The 15,727-nt window shown below is 46.3% G+C and overlaps 1 pseudogene; it reads right to left on the minus strand.

The window, feature by feature from the left end:
* Positions 1-15,727, minus strand: part of LOC121874137 — a 56,802-nt pseudogene that overhangs the window by 38,739 nt on the left and 2,336 nt on the right.

The following is a 15,727-nucleotide window of genomic DNA, read 5'->3' on the forward strand; positions in this document are numbered from 1 at the left end:
GAGAGGAGGAAAGGAAACAACAGTAGGGGAAGGAGAGATGACGTCACTGATGCATATATCTACTCTGGACCACACAAAAAACAAGTCTCCTCACTCGTCATGCTCTGAGTACAATATATCAAAGTCAGCTACAGTGAACCAACGAAGGCAGAGAACAACAGATCAACCACTATAAATTTTAAAGATGTTAAATAAGAATAACCACTCTTAAAAAAAATAATCAGATCAAATGAAAATAAAACTTGTTTATTCATATTTGTTAAGCCATTATTTGGGTGACATAGTTAAGGTAAAATTGTATAATGAATGATACTTTATACTGGCACTTGACGGATTTTATTTACCCTTACCTTACTGTATCAGGACAAGCAGAGGTAAGGTAGGATGGTGGCAGTGGATGTGTGGGTAGTGGATGGTGTGGGTAGTGATGTGTGGGTAGTGGAGGGTGTGGGCAGCAGAGGGTGTGGGCAGTGGATGCGCAAGGCAGCAGAGCGTGGGTAGTGACGGCGGGTAGTGGATGGCATGGGCAGTAGAGGCATGGCAGGTGGACGGTAGAGGGCACGGGCAGTGGACGCGTGGGCAGTGACGTGGGCAGTAAGAGGCGGCAGCGGATGGCGTGGGCAGTGATGGTGGCGGTAGAGGCAGTAGTGGATGGGTAGTGATGGCGTGGGTAGTGGATGCAGGGCAGATGGCTGGGTGTGGATGGTGTGGGTAGTGGATGGCAAGGTGAGTGCGGGTAGGTGATGGTGGGTGTAGGGGTGGGCAGAGGTGGGTAGTGGACGGTGGGCAGTGGATGGTGGGTGGATGGTGGGGGCAGAGGGTGGGTGAGGACGGTGGGAGTGACGGTGTGGGATGGTGTGGGCAGTAGAGGGTGGGTAGTGATGGTGTGGGTAGTGGATGTGTGTGGGCAGTAGAGGGTGTGGGCAGGATGGATGGTAGAGGGGTGTGGGGTAGTGGATGGTGGGTAGTGGATGGTGGGCAGATGGTATGGGCAGTGTGGAGGGTGCAGGTGGAGGGTATGTAGTGGATGGGCGGGCAGTGATGGTGTGGGTAGTGGATGGGCAGCAGAGGGATGGGCAGTGATCAAGCAGATATGGGCAGTAGAGGCGGGTAGTGATGGTGGCTGGGCAGGATGGCATGGGCAGTGATAAGGTAGTGGATGACATGGGCAGTGGAGGGTATGGGTAGTGTGATGGCGTAAGCAGTGATTATAAGGGTAGTGGATGGTATGGGCAGAGGCATGGGTGTGATGGCATGGGCAGCAGAGGTGGCATAGGGGATAGTATGGGCAGTAGAGGGTATGGGTAGTGGATGGTAAAGGTAGAGGGTATGGGTAGTGGATGCAGACAAGAGAAGTGGGTAGTGGATGGCATGGGTAGAGGGTATGGGTGGATGGTAATGGGCAGTAGAGGGTATGGCAGGTGGATGGTGGGCAGGAAGAGGTATGGGTAGTGGATGGTATGGGCAGTAGAGTGGCATGGGTAGTGGATGTATGGGCAGGAGGGTAATGGGTAGGATGGTATGGGATGGTATGGGCAGAGGGGTATGGGCAGGGATGGTAGGCAGAGAGGGTATGGTGGTGATGGCAGGGCAGAGTGGTATGGGCAGTGATGCGAGGGCAGTAGAGGGTATGGGGATGGTGTGGGGCAGAGGGAAGGGGTAGGGATGGTATGGGCAGTAGAGGGTATGGGTAGTGGATGGTATGGGTAGTAGAGGGTAGTGGACAGGTGAGAGGGAAAAGGTAGAGGGGTAGGGTAGTGGATGGTATGGGTAGTAGAGGGTATGGGTAGTGGATGTGGGTAGAGGTATGGCAAACATAGGACAAGGGACCAATGAAGCCTACACAGTCACATGCCTGGGTACTAACAAGTATACATAATACCACCGTCACAATATATATACAACACTGCTGTTACATTATATAACATTTATGCAGCGACCGAACGACATATTGGTGGTTACATGACACAATACTGACTGTACGGCGTATACTAACATGACATTTTCGTTTACTAAAATTCTCATTACTGGTATATATGACATACACAAGGTAATGACATACCACAATAGTAATAATATGACACTATCGCTGATTAATGAGACATTGACACTACCGGCAGATGTGATGACAGCCTACACCTAGTATACGATACACTGCAGTACGACACTCTGGCTCACCCTCACATAAACAAATCCAGGCCTGCGCTGCCTGGGCACGATGGAGGCAGCACCACCCGATACTGAATATTTTACCAGGATGGAAAGCCCTTAGTTAGCTTGAATACCTTACAGAGAGCTGCAGGCCAGTCCACGAAGCATACTATGTTATATGCCCAGGCTGCTTGGGGCAGATGATTGCAGACGAAACACGCAAAAAGACATGATGACTGAAAGGACTAACAACTCACCCTAAATGTTGATTAGCCAAGATGGGTGAGAGAGAGGTTTCTAATGGAATACTGACGACATGTGGGAACCAAAGACGAGGTTATGGCTAACCTTGAGTGTGACAAGGCCTATGAACCAAATAGAGGGGAGGAAGGGCATATCCATAATACCATATATAGAGTTTGAATATTTCGGGATTGGTCATCAAGACGCAGTAAAAAGCACAACTTGAATCACTGAGGTGTTACATAACTCACCTCTAACACTGAGATCCATCTCTGCTGGTGCCTTCAAACTGTGATGCACATTCACGGGGAGCCACCAGCCTGTGAGTGAAGGTGTGGGGAGTGTGGGAGGTGTGGGAGGTGTGGGGAGGGAGGGGTAGGTGTGGGAGGTGTGGGAGGTGTGGGAGGTAGAGGTGGAGGTGGGAGGTGGAGGGAGGAGGTGGGAGGTGAGAGTGGGAGGTGGGAGGTGGGAGGTGGTGGTGGTGGTGTAGTGGTGGTGAGTGGTGGAGGCGGTAGTGGTGTGGTGGTGGTGTGTGGTGGTGGTGGTGGTGGAGGTGGTGGTGGTGGGTGAAAGTGGTGGTGGTGTGTGGGTGGTAGTGGTGTGGTGGTGTGTGGTGGTGGTGGTGTGTGGTGGTGGTGAGAAAGATGTGTGGTGGTGGTGGTGGTGGTGGTGTGGTGGCGGTGTGGTGGTGGTGTGGTGGTGATGTGTGGTGGTGGTGTGTGGTGGTGGTGTGTGGTGGTGGTGGTGTGGTGGTGGTGTGTGGTGGTGGTGAGTGGTGTGGTGGTGATGGTGGTGTGGTGGTGGTGGTGGTGGTGTGGTGGTGGAGTGGTGATGGTGTGGTGGTGGTGTGGTGAGTGGTGGTGTGGTGGGTGGTGTGGTGGGTGACGGTGGTGGTGTGGGTGTGGTGGTGGTGGTGTGTAGTGGTGGCGGTGGTGGTGTGTGGTGGTGTGTGGTAGTGGTGTGGTGGTGTGGTGAGTGGTGGTGACGTGTGGTGGTGGTGTGGTGCAGGTGATGGTGGTGTGTGGTGGCAGGAGTGTGGTGGTGGTGTGTGGTGGTGTGTGGTGGTGGTGTGTGGTGGGTGGTGGAGTGTGGTGGTGGTGTGGTTGTGTGTGGTGGTGGTGGAGTGTGTGGTGGTGGTGGTGGTTGTGTGTGGTGGTGGTGGAGGTGGTGGTGTGTGGTTGTGTGTGGTGGTGGAGGTGGTGGTGGAGTGTGGTGGTGGTGTGTGGTTGTGTGTGGTGGTGGTGGAGTGTGGTGTGGTGGTGGTGTGGTGGTGTGTGTGGTGGTGGTGTGTGGTGGTTGTGGTGTGGTGGTGTTGGAGTGTGGTGGTGGTGGTGGAGGATGGTGGTGGTGGAGTGTGGTGGTGGTGGTGGAGTGGTGGTGGTGGTGAGTGTGGTGGTGGTGTGTGGTTGTGTGGTGGTGGTGGAGGTGGTGGTGGTGTGTGGTGGTGTGTGGTGGTGGGAGTGTGGTGGTGTGGTGGTGGTGTGTGGTGGTGGTGGAGTGTGGTGGTGGTGGTGATGTGGTGGTGGGCGGTGGTGGTGGTGGTGGAGGTGGTGGTGGAGTGTGGTGGTGGTGGTGGAGTGTGGTGGTGGAGGTGGTGGTGGTGGTGGTGGTGGTGGTGGTGTGTGGTTGTGTGTGTGGTGGTGTGTGTGGTGGCTGTGTGTGTGTGGTGGTGGAGTGTGGTGGTGGTGGTGGAGTGTGGTGGTGGTGTGTGGTTGTGTGTGGTGGTGGAGTGTGTGGTGGTGGTGTGTGGTTGTGTGTGGTGGTGGAGGTGGTGGTTGTGTGTGGTGGTGGTGGGGTGGTGGTGGTGTGTGGTGGTGTGTGGTGGTGGTGTGTAGGTGGTGTGGTTGTGTGTGGTGGTGAGTGTGGTGGTGGTGTGTGGTGGTGGAGGTGGTGGTTGTGTGTGGTGGTGGTGGGAGTGTGGTGGTGGTGGTGGTGGGAGTGTGGTGGTGGTGGTGGTGTGTGGTGGTGGTGTGTGGCTGTGTGTGGTGGTGGTGTGTGGTGGTGGTGGTGTGTGGTGGCTGTGTGTGTGTGGTGGTGGAGTGTGGTGGTGGTGTGGTGGTGGTGGGTGTGGAGGTGGTGGTGGTGTGTGGTGGTGGTGGATTGTGGTGGTGGTGGTGTGGTGGTGGTGGAGTGGTGGTGGTGTGTGGTTGTGTGTGGTGGTGTGGTGGTGTGTGGTGGTGGGTGGTGGTGGTGGTGTGTGGTGGTGGTGGGTGTGGTGGTGGTGGTGGTGTGTGGTGGTGGTGGAGTGTGGTGGTGGTGTGTGGTGGTGGAGTGTGGTGGTGGTAGTATAGGGCGTGAAAGGGTGAACGTGTGGGTGGTGTGGGTAGAGGGGATCTTGTCTTGGTGATGGTAGCGAAGTCGATTCCCCTCTCCCGCATGCGGCACCACGCGGGTACTAGGGATTAAGCTTCCCTGCGGCACTACCGCAGACTAGGCAGACTACAACAGGATACAGCTACTGGCAGGGCAGTGTAGGCTTCAACCAATGGCAGAGCAGAGTAGTGTAGGCTTCAACCAATGGCAGAGCAGAGTAGTGTAGGCTTCAACCAATGGCAGAGCAGAGTAGTGTAGGCTTCAACCAATGGCAGAGCAGAGTAGTGTAGGCTTCAACCAATGGCAGAGTAGTGTAGGCTTCAATCAATGGCAGATAGTGTAGGCTTCAACCAATGGCAGAGCAGTAGTGTAGGCTCAACCAATGGCAGAGCAAGTAGTGTAGGCTTCAACCAATGGCAGAGCAGAGTAGTGTAGGCTTCAACCAATGGCAGAGCAGAGTAGTGTAGGCTTCCAAACCAATGCCAGAGCAGAGTAGTGTAGGCTTCAAACCAATGGCAGAGCAGAGTAGTGTAGGCTTCAACCAATGGCAGAGAATAGTGTAGGCTTCAACCAATGGCAGAGCAGAGTAGTAGGCTTCAACCAATGGCAGAGCAGAGTAGTGTAGGCTTCAACCAATGGCAGAGCAGAGTAGTGTAGGTCAACCAATGGCAGAGAGAGTAGTGTAGGCTTCAACCAATGGCAGAGCAGAGTAGTGAGGCTTCAACCAATGGCAGAGCAGAGTAGTGTAGGCTTCAACCAATGGCAGAGCAGAGTAGTGTAGGCTTCAACCAATGGCAGAGCAGAGTAGTGTAGGCTTCAACCAATGGCAGAGCAGAGTAGTGTTGTAAGTACACAGATTGACTTCATTTATTCACTAGAGCAACACACTCACCCTCCTTTCACTCGCACACTCACTTCACTGTTATCGACTCACTACCACTCACTCACGGACAATTACTCTTCATAATTTTTTACACATACATGTGATATATAACACACACCTTCCATCACACCTGTTACATAATGTGATATAAATACACACCTTCCATCACACCTGTTACATAATGTGATATATAACACACACCTTCCATCACACCTGTTACATAATGTGATATATAACACACACCTTCCATCACACCTGTTACATAATGTGATATATAACACACACCACACGAAACAACACTTACACCTGTACAAAAAAACACACCCCACACCTGTTACATAATGTGATATATAACACATACCTTCCATCACACCTGTTACATTATGTGATATATAACACACACCTTCCATCACACCTGTTACATAATGATATATAACACACCTTCCATCACAGTTACATAATGTGATATATAACACACACCTTCCATCACACCTGTTACATAATGTGATATATAACACACACCTTCCATCACACCTGTTACATAATGTGATATATAACACCTGCCTTCCATCACACCTGTTACATAATGTGATATATAACACACACCTTCCATCACACCTGTTACATAATGTGATATATAACACACACCTTCCATCACACCTGTTACATAATGTGATATATAACACACACCTTCCATCACACCTGTTACATAGAGGTCGAACAGGTGTGACGGGGCCAGGCAGGTAAACTAACCCCCCAAAAAACCATCACCAATAACAACAACAAAATAATATTCTCAATAAACCAAATCTTAAACCTTTAACGCCAATACTTACCATGATGTTAAAACAATTAGTATTATCAATTAGCCAGAGTTAATTAGTCAAGATTAATTAGCAGAATAACAATACTAATGGGTTATTAATTTTGATCTACAGGGGAACGAGATAATGGTTAAATATAATGAGTGTTTAACTACCATGCACAACAAAGCCAGACGAGAAAGTTATAATCATTATTTAAAGATACAAAAAAAGCTCATTATTATTAAAGACTGTCAGAGAAGGTTTATATAAGTAATGCAAAAGTGTAAAGTAGTTTTTAAAAGTTCATTACAAGTTGTTGGAAAAAAAAAGTTGACAATCGTGCGTGCTGAGCCGACCATAGTTAGGTGAGTCTTTGGTGAACGAGGCTATTATGGCGTCTTGGGGGTGGGGGGGGGGGCAAGTTCTGGTTGGAGAAGGGGGAAGACGAGGAACACAAAGGAAAGTAGAGGAGGGGAGGTCGGTGGTGGGGAGGGTAAGAGAGAGAGGAATTGAGGGGAGGGGAAAAGGATAGAGAGGTTATGTGATTGGGTAAGAATGGATGGGGATGAGGTAAAGAGGAGGAGGAGGAATGGGTGGTAGGAAGGAAGAGAGGAGGGGTGGTGGAAGAGAGAGACGATAATTATTAAACCATGCAAGAGACAACACCTGGCCCAGCACCTCGAGAGTTTCCTGCAGGCAAAATAAATTAACAACCTCACAACTCACTTGCTTATCATTCACGTATCACTTATTTAACACGAACTCAACACGAATTCAACACGAACCTAACACACACACTTAATACTTCTCCAGCTGTTTAGAGTTTATTTACACTTTATATGGATGTTATAATTCATTTATCTACAGGTCCATATTCAGAGTGTTTACAAAGAGGCCATATTTAGTGTTTTGTTTATATTAACGTCATTATCAACCTTTGTTTACATGGACGTCATATTGTTTATTTACACGAATCAGCTGGGCGAGGGGCGAGTCTTCCCGCGTCAAGCTCCAACCAACCCACTGGAGGTGCGGTTCACTTCGCTAATTGAATTTCATCTGTTTTTCGGAGCCCTGGAGAGGTGGGGGAACTACTGACTTAAGTTAAATATATAACTCAACATTAAAACCCGGCGAAGATTTACAGTAAATTACGCTGATGAAATATCCTCAAATCAGATTAAAAATGTTGAAGAATCACGGAATCTGATTAAATTTAACGACTGTCATTATCATCTGTCAGGGATCTATGTTACCAGCTGGAGAAGGTTGGCGAAGATGCATCTGGCGTTCCGTGGCGTCAAAGTAGACTTCTAAATGCCCTTACTGGCGTTGTGTTTCCAGTATAGCCAACACTCACTTCTGACTCAACCCTTGCCACCATCACGCACTCATTCACACTAAGGTAATTTATCCCTTAATAACCTCGTATCTTACCGTTATTAACCAAACACCATAAAAAAGAACAACAAGAGATTTAAAAAAGTCAACAATCAGAACAAAATAACAGACCCAAACAGGAATGAAACAGGAATCAAACAGGAATCAAACAGGAATTAAACAGGAATGGACATCAAGAGTTGCCAGGTGTCAGCAGGTATAACACTCCTCCACTACATTAATACCTGGAATAACGTGGAATAACAACAGTACTATAACAGGTAATTCATCTATTGTGACGAGGGATAACAAGTATATACGTAGATGAACAATGTCAGCTGATCGATGTAAACAAAGAATAACAATGTCAGCTGATCAATGTTAAAAAAGAATAACAATGTCAGCTGATCGATGTAAACAAATGGTAAATTTAGCGGGGTGTTATCTTGGCACAGTATAATTCTCTACACTAACTTTTATTTTCCTGAACGAGTAGATCTGGCAAACTTCTTCATTAATTAATTATTGGTTAAGTCAGGTTAGGGTAGGGTAGGTTAGGTTAGGGTAGGGTAGGGTAGGGTAGGGTAGGGTAGGGTAGGGTAGGGTAGGGTAGGTTAGGGTGGGAGTAGAGGTGGGAGTGGGTTAGGGTGGGGTGGGGTAGGAGTAGGGTAGGAGTGGGTGCAGGAGTGGGAGTAGGGTAGGGTAGGGTGGGATAGGGGTGGATTGTGGGAATTGGGAGTAGGTGTAGGGTAGGGTGGGAATTAGAGATGGGTGTGGGGGTGGGGTGGGGTTAGGGTGGAGTGGGGAGTAGGGTAGGGTAGGGTAGGGTAGGAGTGAGGGTAGGGTAGGGTGGGTGTAGGGTAGGGTAGGTTAGGTTAGGGTAGGGTAGGTTAGGGTAGGTTCGTTAATATCCATAGGCAATAAGCGGAGGTGTCTAATCTTGTGGGTGAGCCTTACTAACTGTCATCATCACTACGAATTACCTGATTAAGGTAGTGGAGGGTGCACACACACACACACACACACACACACCAGGTGACCCGTTCATCCGACATTAATTATCCCAGACAGGTGCCATTAGCATATTAACGACAGGTAGAGAACAATTCAAAAGTTGATAATTATTCCAGAGCGGCAGTAATTAATACGGCATGTATATTACCCAGGTGAGAGAGGAAAGAGGTGTAATAAGTAATGCCAAAAACAACCAAAACAAACAATTATTACACCTATATAAACCTTAAACAACAAATGAGTTAAACAAAGAAAGAAAGAGTAATTAGTAAATTTATATATAATACAAATACCAATTAATCAAATCATTAACCAACCCTGTGATAAAGAGAAACACAATTAGCACGTTAATTACCCCCTCCCGGTGAGGTAACACAAGTACGGTGGGACTGAGGTAGAGGGGAGGGTTAAGAGCTGGGGGGGTTAGGGAGGCAGGAGGAGGTGTTAATCTGCGCTCGAAACACTCCATTACCATAAAAAACGTTATTAGTAGGGAGGAGAAGGGAGAGCTATGCTAGTGTTTTGGTTGTTATAACCTGGTGGAGGCGCCGGCCGAGGTGGGGGGGCGCCGGCCCTTCCTCGCGGGAGGTTCAAGGCTGATGGTTATAGCTCGATCCTGCGGCGCCGAGCATCTGCTGAAGAGAGACGGGTATAGGGAGGGAGGGACGGTAAGGGGACGAAGGGAGAGACAGAAAGACAGGAGGAGGACAGGACGGCAGCGAGGGAGGTGGAGGAAATAAAGGAAAGGGAGGGGAAGAGATAGATAAACGAGGGAGGAAAGGAGGGAACGAGAGGCAGGGGATGAAGGAAAGATTGGGAAGAGAGAGGAAGAAGATACATGAGAGATGGAAAGGAAATGATAAAGAGGCGGAGTAGGGACAGAGAGTCATCACAGACAAGATAAAGAAGAACAGAGAAGAAAATAATGAATAAAAACAGAACGAACACAAATGATAAATAAGAAAACATAGAATAAATAGAACGGAGAGATGAGAGAAACCAATAGAGAGAGGAGTAAGGGTAGATAAGGAGGAGGATGAGGAAGAAGAGGAGGGGAAGGGAAAGGAAGAGGAAGAGGAGGATAAGAAACATAAATATTCAAGAAGAAAACAGGAGATTAAACGTAAAATAGGGATAACAGGAATAGGAGTGAGGGAGGAGGAGATAGAGGAAGAGAGAAAAAAAGAGAAGGATTGAGAGAGAGAGAGAGAGAGAGAGAGAGAGAGAGAGAGAATCCAAGTATTAGAGACGGAATCTACAACAGGAACACAAAGCCAATCTCTATGGCAAGAGAATTTTTTTAAATGTTTATATATAAATCGATATAAAAAGCTTGCAAGACTAATAACACAAACATATAAGAAGTTCAATATCCAAGTCTAATACAGAGATGATGCAACAAGCTCAACATTGCATAACAGATACACGTGTGAGAGAGAGAGAGAGAGTGAAAGATAATGTAATAATTTATAAATATATATTTTAAATACTGGGGTGATAAGTGCAGTAGAGTGCCATGAGGAAAGGAAATAACTAACACGGGAATAAATATTTAAAGCAGACGTAATTGGGTCATATTTACCTTATCATATTTAAACAAAAGAAGTGGGATGCTTTTATCAATACTATGATTATGACTAAAGATAAGAGAGATAAAGAGATATATTTAAAAAAATGTCTCAGGATTTTTTGTTTTACTCTAAAGGCAAAAAAAAAAAAAAAGAAATATTTTTATTCTGTTCCTCCAGTCTAGGGAGAGAGAGAGACAGAGATAATGAGGGTATCAAACATCCACTATGGTACAAACAAATTAATTACGTGTTATTATAAGGGATGGAGAGATATAAAAGCATAGATACGTGCATTAATTAAAAAAAGTGCGGAGACTAGACCAACTTACCCACACACACACACACACACACACACCATAACAACAGTGGTCAGTGGTGTAAAGCAAACAAACAAACATCTCCCTTATACTATTAAAACGAGGGGGAGGGGGATAATAAATACTAATAATATTGATAATAATTCATAACCTACGCAAAATACTCGTTGAAAAATGTTTTTTGAGAGGGTAAAATATTGTAGTTTTAAACACGAAAGAGAGATTTGGAGGAAAAAAGTATTGGAATGGTTTATCGTCATGAACCACCTAAATACTACAAAAAATATATCTATCGAAAAATATAACTTGTGGGTTTGCTATTTAACACCAAAATATATATAAAAAGATGTATATAAAAGGGGAATAAATATTGGGAAAACATAATGCAATATTAAGGTATATTTCACATGTTCCAATATCGTATGTGCCATTATTTTTCACGAATTTTTAAAAGACTGTGTGAGACTGAAAAGATATTAAGGCTGGGGTCATAACTTCAAGAGATTGTATGAGTAACAATGAGTAATACTCTGTCTCCTAACTGGTGCTAAGTGAACGTATCTAGTTAAGGTAGAGTCTCTGAGTAATATTGACGCCATATTGAACGTGTTTATCCAGCACCAGCCTTTACAAATCCTCACTTACGATGAAAAATTTAACGTGGGAATCAATAAGCATCTGAGAAGGACTATCAAGGGCTCCCCACGATAATACCTCTCTCTTAACTAGGTACTACGTGTTATATATAACCTATTAACGTAAGCTATGACACACAGTTATAGACCATAACTTACGTCAGACAGGTTATAATCAGACTTTATCGTAACACCAATTTTTACTTCGAGTTAAGAGACACCTTAACTTAAGGTTTCCGTCGTCACCAAAGTTAAGAACATTTACTGTATATTTATGATTTATGTTAACTTTGGAAGTAATAAGAATATTAAGGAACTCATCTACAGTAATTTTGAAAATACTCTTACATAATTTGTACCTTAACTATATCTGCGTTCTCTCATGACCAGCTAGGGGGAGTTAAGGGGGAGGGGGGTATTAATACGACAGGTTGAGAATACTGTTAGTGGTTATTTAGTGTGTGTGTGTGTGTGTGTGTGTGTGTGTGTGTGTGTGTGTGTGTGTGTGAACGAATGCGGGTGTGCAAGACACCATGTAGGTCCCTGTTACTGTAAGGGTGTGTATGTATTGTGTGTAAGCATATATGTGCACCTGTATGTACACAACTAAATGAGTATGTATCCCTACAATCATGTGTATTAGTTAAAACACCCACATGTGTATTTACTGTACCTACACATAAAAGTGACTGCCAGGGTTCACACCTGGTGGTTCACACCTGGTGGTCCGCACCTGGTGGTCCACAACCGGTGGTTCACACCTGGTAGTTTATACCAGGTGGTTCACACCTGATGGCTTACACCTGAAAGCCGACCCTCCCCCCTAAGCGTCTTAGCAAAGCCTCACCTCTACGCTCTACGAGTAAGTTTGTGTTGGATTTACATTTACAGGACGTAGTATGGCGAAGTGGGGTGAAGGAGAGAGAGAGAGAGAGAGATAAAGGGAGGGGGAGAAGGACATACGCACTTGGTCTCATCCAAGTAGATGGAGTCGAGGACATCTGCAGCAAACTGAAGGTTCTGCTGGAGCACTGCGGCCGGCACCTCCCCTTCTTGTAGGTGCCGCAGAAGGCTCCGCAACCTGCCGCAAGTGAGAGAGCGAGACATTAGTCACATGCAAAGCCTGAAAAATAATAAAATAAACTTGACTACCTATCCTCCGCCATTTATCACAAGCAGGAGGTACTGTACATTTCATCTTCATAACCCGGAGATAGTGATACTGTCTCCTACATCTGTAACCACAACGGCTGCTCCCCCACTGTAGTAACCAGAGGACACGTGAAGGCCCTCCGTAACGGTACATGGTGGGGGGGACGTCGTAATATACTTAACCAAAGCGTTACAATTAAGAGAGAGAGAGAGAGAGAGAGAGAGAGAGAGAGAGAGAGTAAAGAAAGATATAATCACCAGGAATAAACAGAGAGAGGAACACCTACCTGAGGGCAGCCTTCTCGCAGGACTCCGGAGTGTCGACGGCGGGCAGGGTGTCGTGGATGAGGTCGACGGCGTCCAGTGTGTCGCTGTCAGCTTGGGAGGAGAGGCGAGTGGTCCTCCCGCCGCCTTGACTCCGGCTGTTGGGGCGTCGCAGGATGGTAAGCGACCCTTGTTCTGGGGGACACGACACAGAGGCTGTAATCAGGGGGTTGCTCTTTATCAGGGGAGAGAGAGAGAGAGAGAGGTGGAGTAGGTTTCAAAGATCACCTGCACCAGATATCCTCGTCCCTTCCAGTCTCCATTCTTTCTTCTCAGACCAAAACGCAGAGACACTCACACAACAGATCAACACTCAGTCATCTACACACACACACACACACACACACACACACACACACACACACACACACACACACACACACACACACACACACACACACACACACACACACACACACACACACACACACACACACACACACCATTCTCGGGTTCATCATCTAACCAGGCGTGGTATCATGAAGGCAGCATGAGCAATGAACTTCGCCTGACGTTACTCTTCCACCCTAATGATATCTTGTATGGTAGATTAACCAAGCGAACGTTCGGCCGTGTTTTGCATGCAGTGGCGCTCTTTATGCAACGAAGCTAATGTACTGTAATTCCACAGGGACTTCAAATCACTCGAGCAACACAACACCTCACAACACCAAACACCCGTAATTTCTCACTTCAACACCAGCAACACAACACCTCACAACACTAAACACTCATAATCTCTCTCACCACAACACCAGCAACACAACACCTCACAACACTAAACACTCACAATCTCTCTCACCACAACACCAGCAACACAACACCTCACAACACTAAACACTCATAATCTCTCTCACCACAACACCAGCAACACAACACCTCACAACACTAAACACTCATAATCTCTCTCACCACAACACCAGCAACTCAACACCTCACAACATATACACTCATAATCTCTCTCCCACCACAACGCCAACAACAACACCTCACAACACTAAACACATCATAATCTCTCTTACCACAGCACCAACAACACAACACCTCACAACACTAAGCACTCATAATCTCTCTCACCACAGCACCAGCAACACAACACCTCACAACACTAAACACTCATAATCTCTCTCACCACAGCACCAACAACACAACACCTCCACAACCACCCCTAAACCTCACAATCTCTCTCCACCACAGCACCAGCAACACAACACCTCACAACACTAAACCTCATAATCTCTCTCACCCACAGCACCAGAACACCTCACAACACTAAACACTCATAATCTCTCTCACCACACAACACCAGCAACACAACACCTCCACAACACTAAGCACTCATAATCTCCTCTCACCACAACACCAGCAACACAACACCTCCACAACACTAAACACTCATAATCTCTCTCACCACAACACCAGCAACACAACACCTCACAACACTAAACACTCATAATCTCTCTCACCACAACACCAGGAACACAACACCTCACAACACTAAACACTCATAATCTCTCTCACCACAACACCAGCAACACAACACCTCACAACACTAAACACTCATAATCTCTCTCACCACAACACCAGCAACACAACACCTCACAACACTAAACACTCATAATCTCTCTTACCACAACACCAGCAACACAACACCTCACAACACTAAACACTCATAATCTCTCTCACCACAGCACCAGCAACACAACACCTCACAACACTAAACACTCATAATCTCTCTCACCACAGCACCAGCAACACAACACCTCACAACACTAAACACTCATAATCTCTCTCACCACAACACCAGCAACACAACACCCTCACAACACTAAACACTCATAATCTCTCTCTCACCACAGCACCAGCAACACAACACCTCACAACACTAAAACACTCATAATCTCTCTCACCACAACACCAGCAACACAACACCCTACAACACTAAACACTCATAATCTCTCACCACAGCACCAGCAACACAACACCTCACAACACTAAACACTCATAATCTCTCTCACCACAGCACCAGCAACACAACACCTCACAACACTAAACACTCATAATCTCTCTCACCACAACACCAGCAACACAACACCAGCAACACAACACCTCACAACACTAAACACTCATAATCTCTCTCACCACAACACCAGCAACACAACGCCTCACAACACTAAACACTCATAATCTCTCTCACCACAACACCAGCAACACAACAGTCTATTGTACCTTACTGTACCTACAATTGATGAACACTTAAGTAATTAAAATTATACCATAGCAGCAAATAATAATAATAATAATAATAATACTTAAAATTGCCTTACTTGACAGCTGACCATTCTTGCTGGTGGGTGGGGGCGGTGGAGCAGCCTCGTCTTTCTTCTTCTCAGGCGGACTGGCCACTGGCAAGAGAGAGAGAGATACTATGCTTTAACTTCCCGCTACACAAACACTCTAATAATCTACAATAAATTCCCTTACATGAGACAATAACATCATAACAAAGAAGACAAACATATATAGATTACGTACCATAAAGATTGTCAACACGAAAAAAAATATATATTAGTTTACGGTTACAAGAGTCATAGAAAACGTGCACACTGTTTACATTGCATAAATTCAGGTTAATGGTAGACTAAAATGAAATGGTTATCATCCTAATTCTGGTTCTCAGTTTAATTTTTCGAAAGAGTGGAGTAGAGTAGAGTAGAGTAGAGTAGAGTAACGTCAAGATACACACTTGGTGACAATACACAAGGGCGGTGTGTGTGTGTGTGTGTGTGTGTGTGAGGCATGTAGTGACGATTGGTCGGTGGTGATTGGTAATGTCTGGTACTGGTGGTGATTGGTAGTGACTGGTAGTGTCTGGTAGTGGTGGTGACTGGTAGTGTCTGGTAGTGGTGGTGACTGGTAGTGATTGTAGTGGCCCAGA

This window comes from Homarus americanus, unplaced genomic scaffold (assembly GCF_018991925.1).
Source record: "Homarus americanus isolate GMGI-L3 unplaced genomic scaffold, GMGI_Hamer_2.0 scaffold49667, whole genome shotgun sequence".
NCBI lineage: Eukaryota > Metazoa > Arthropoda > Malacostraca > Decapoda > Nephropidae > Homarus > Homarus americanus.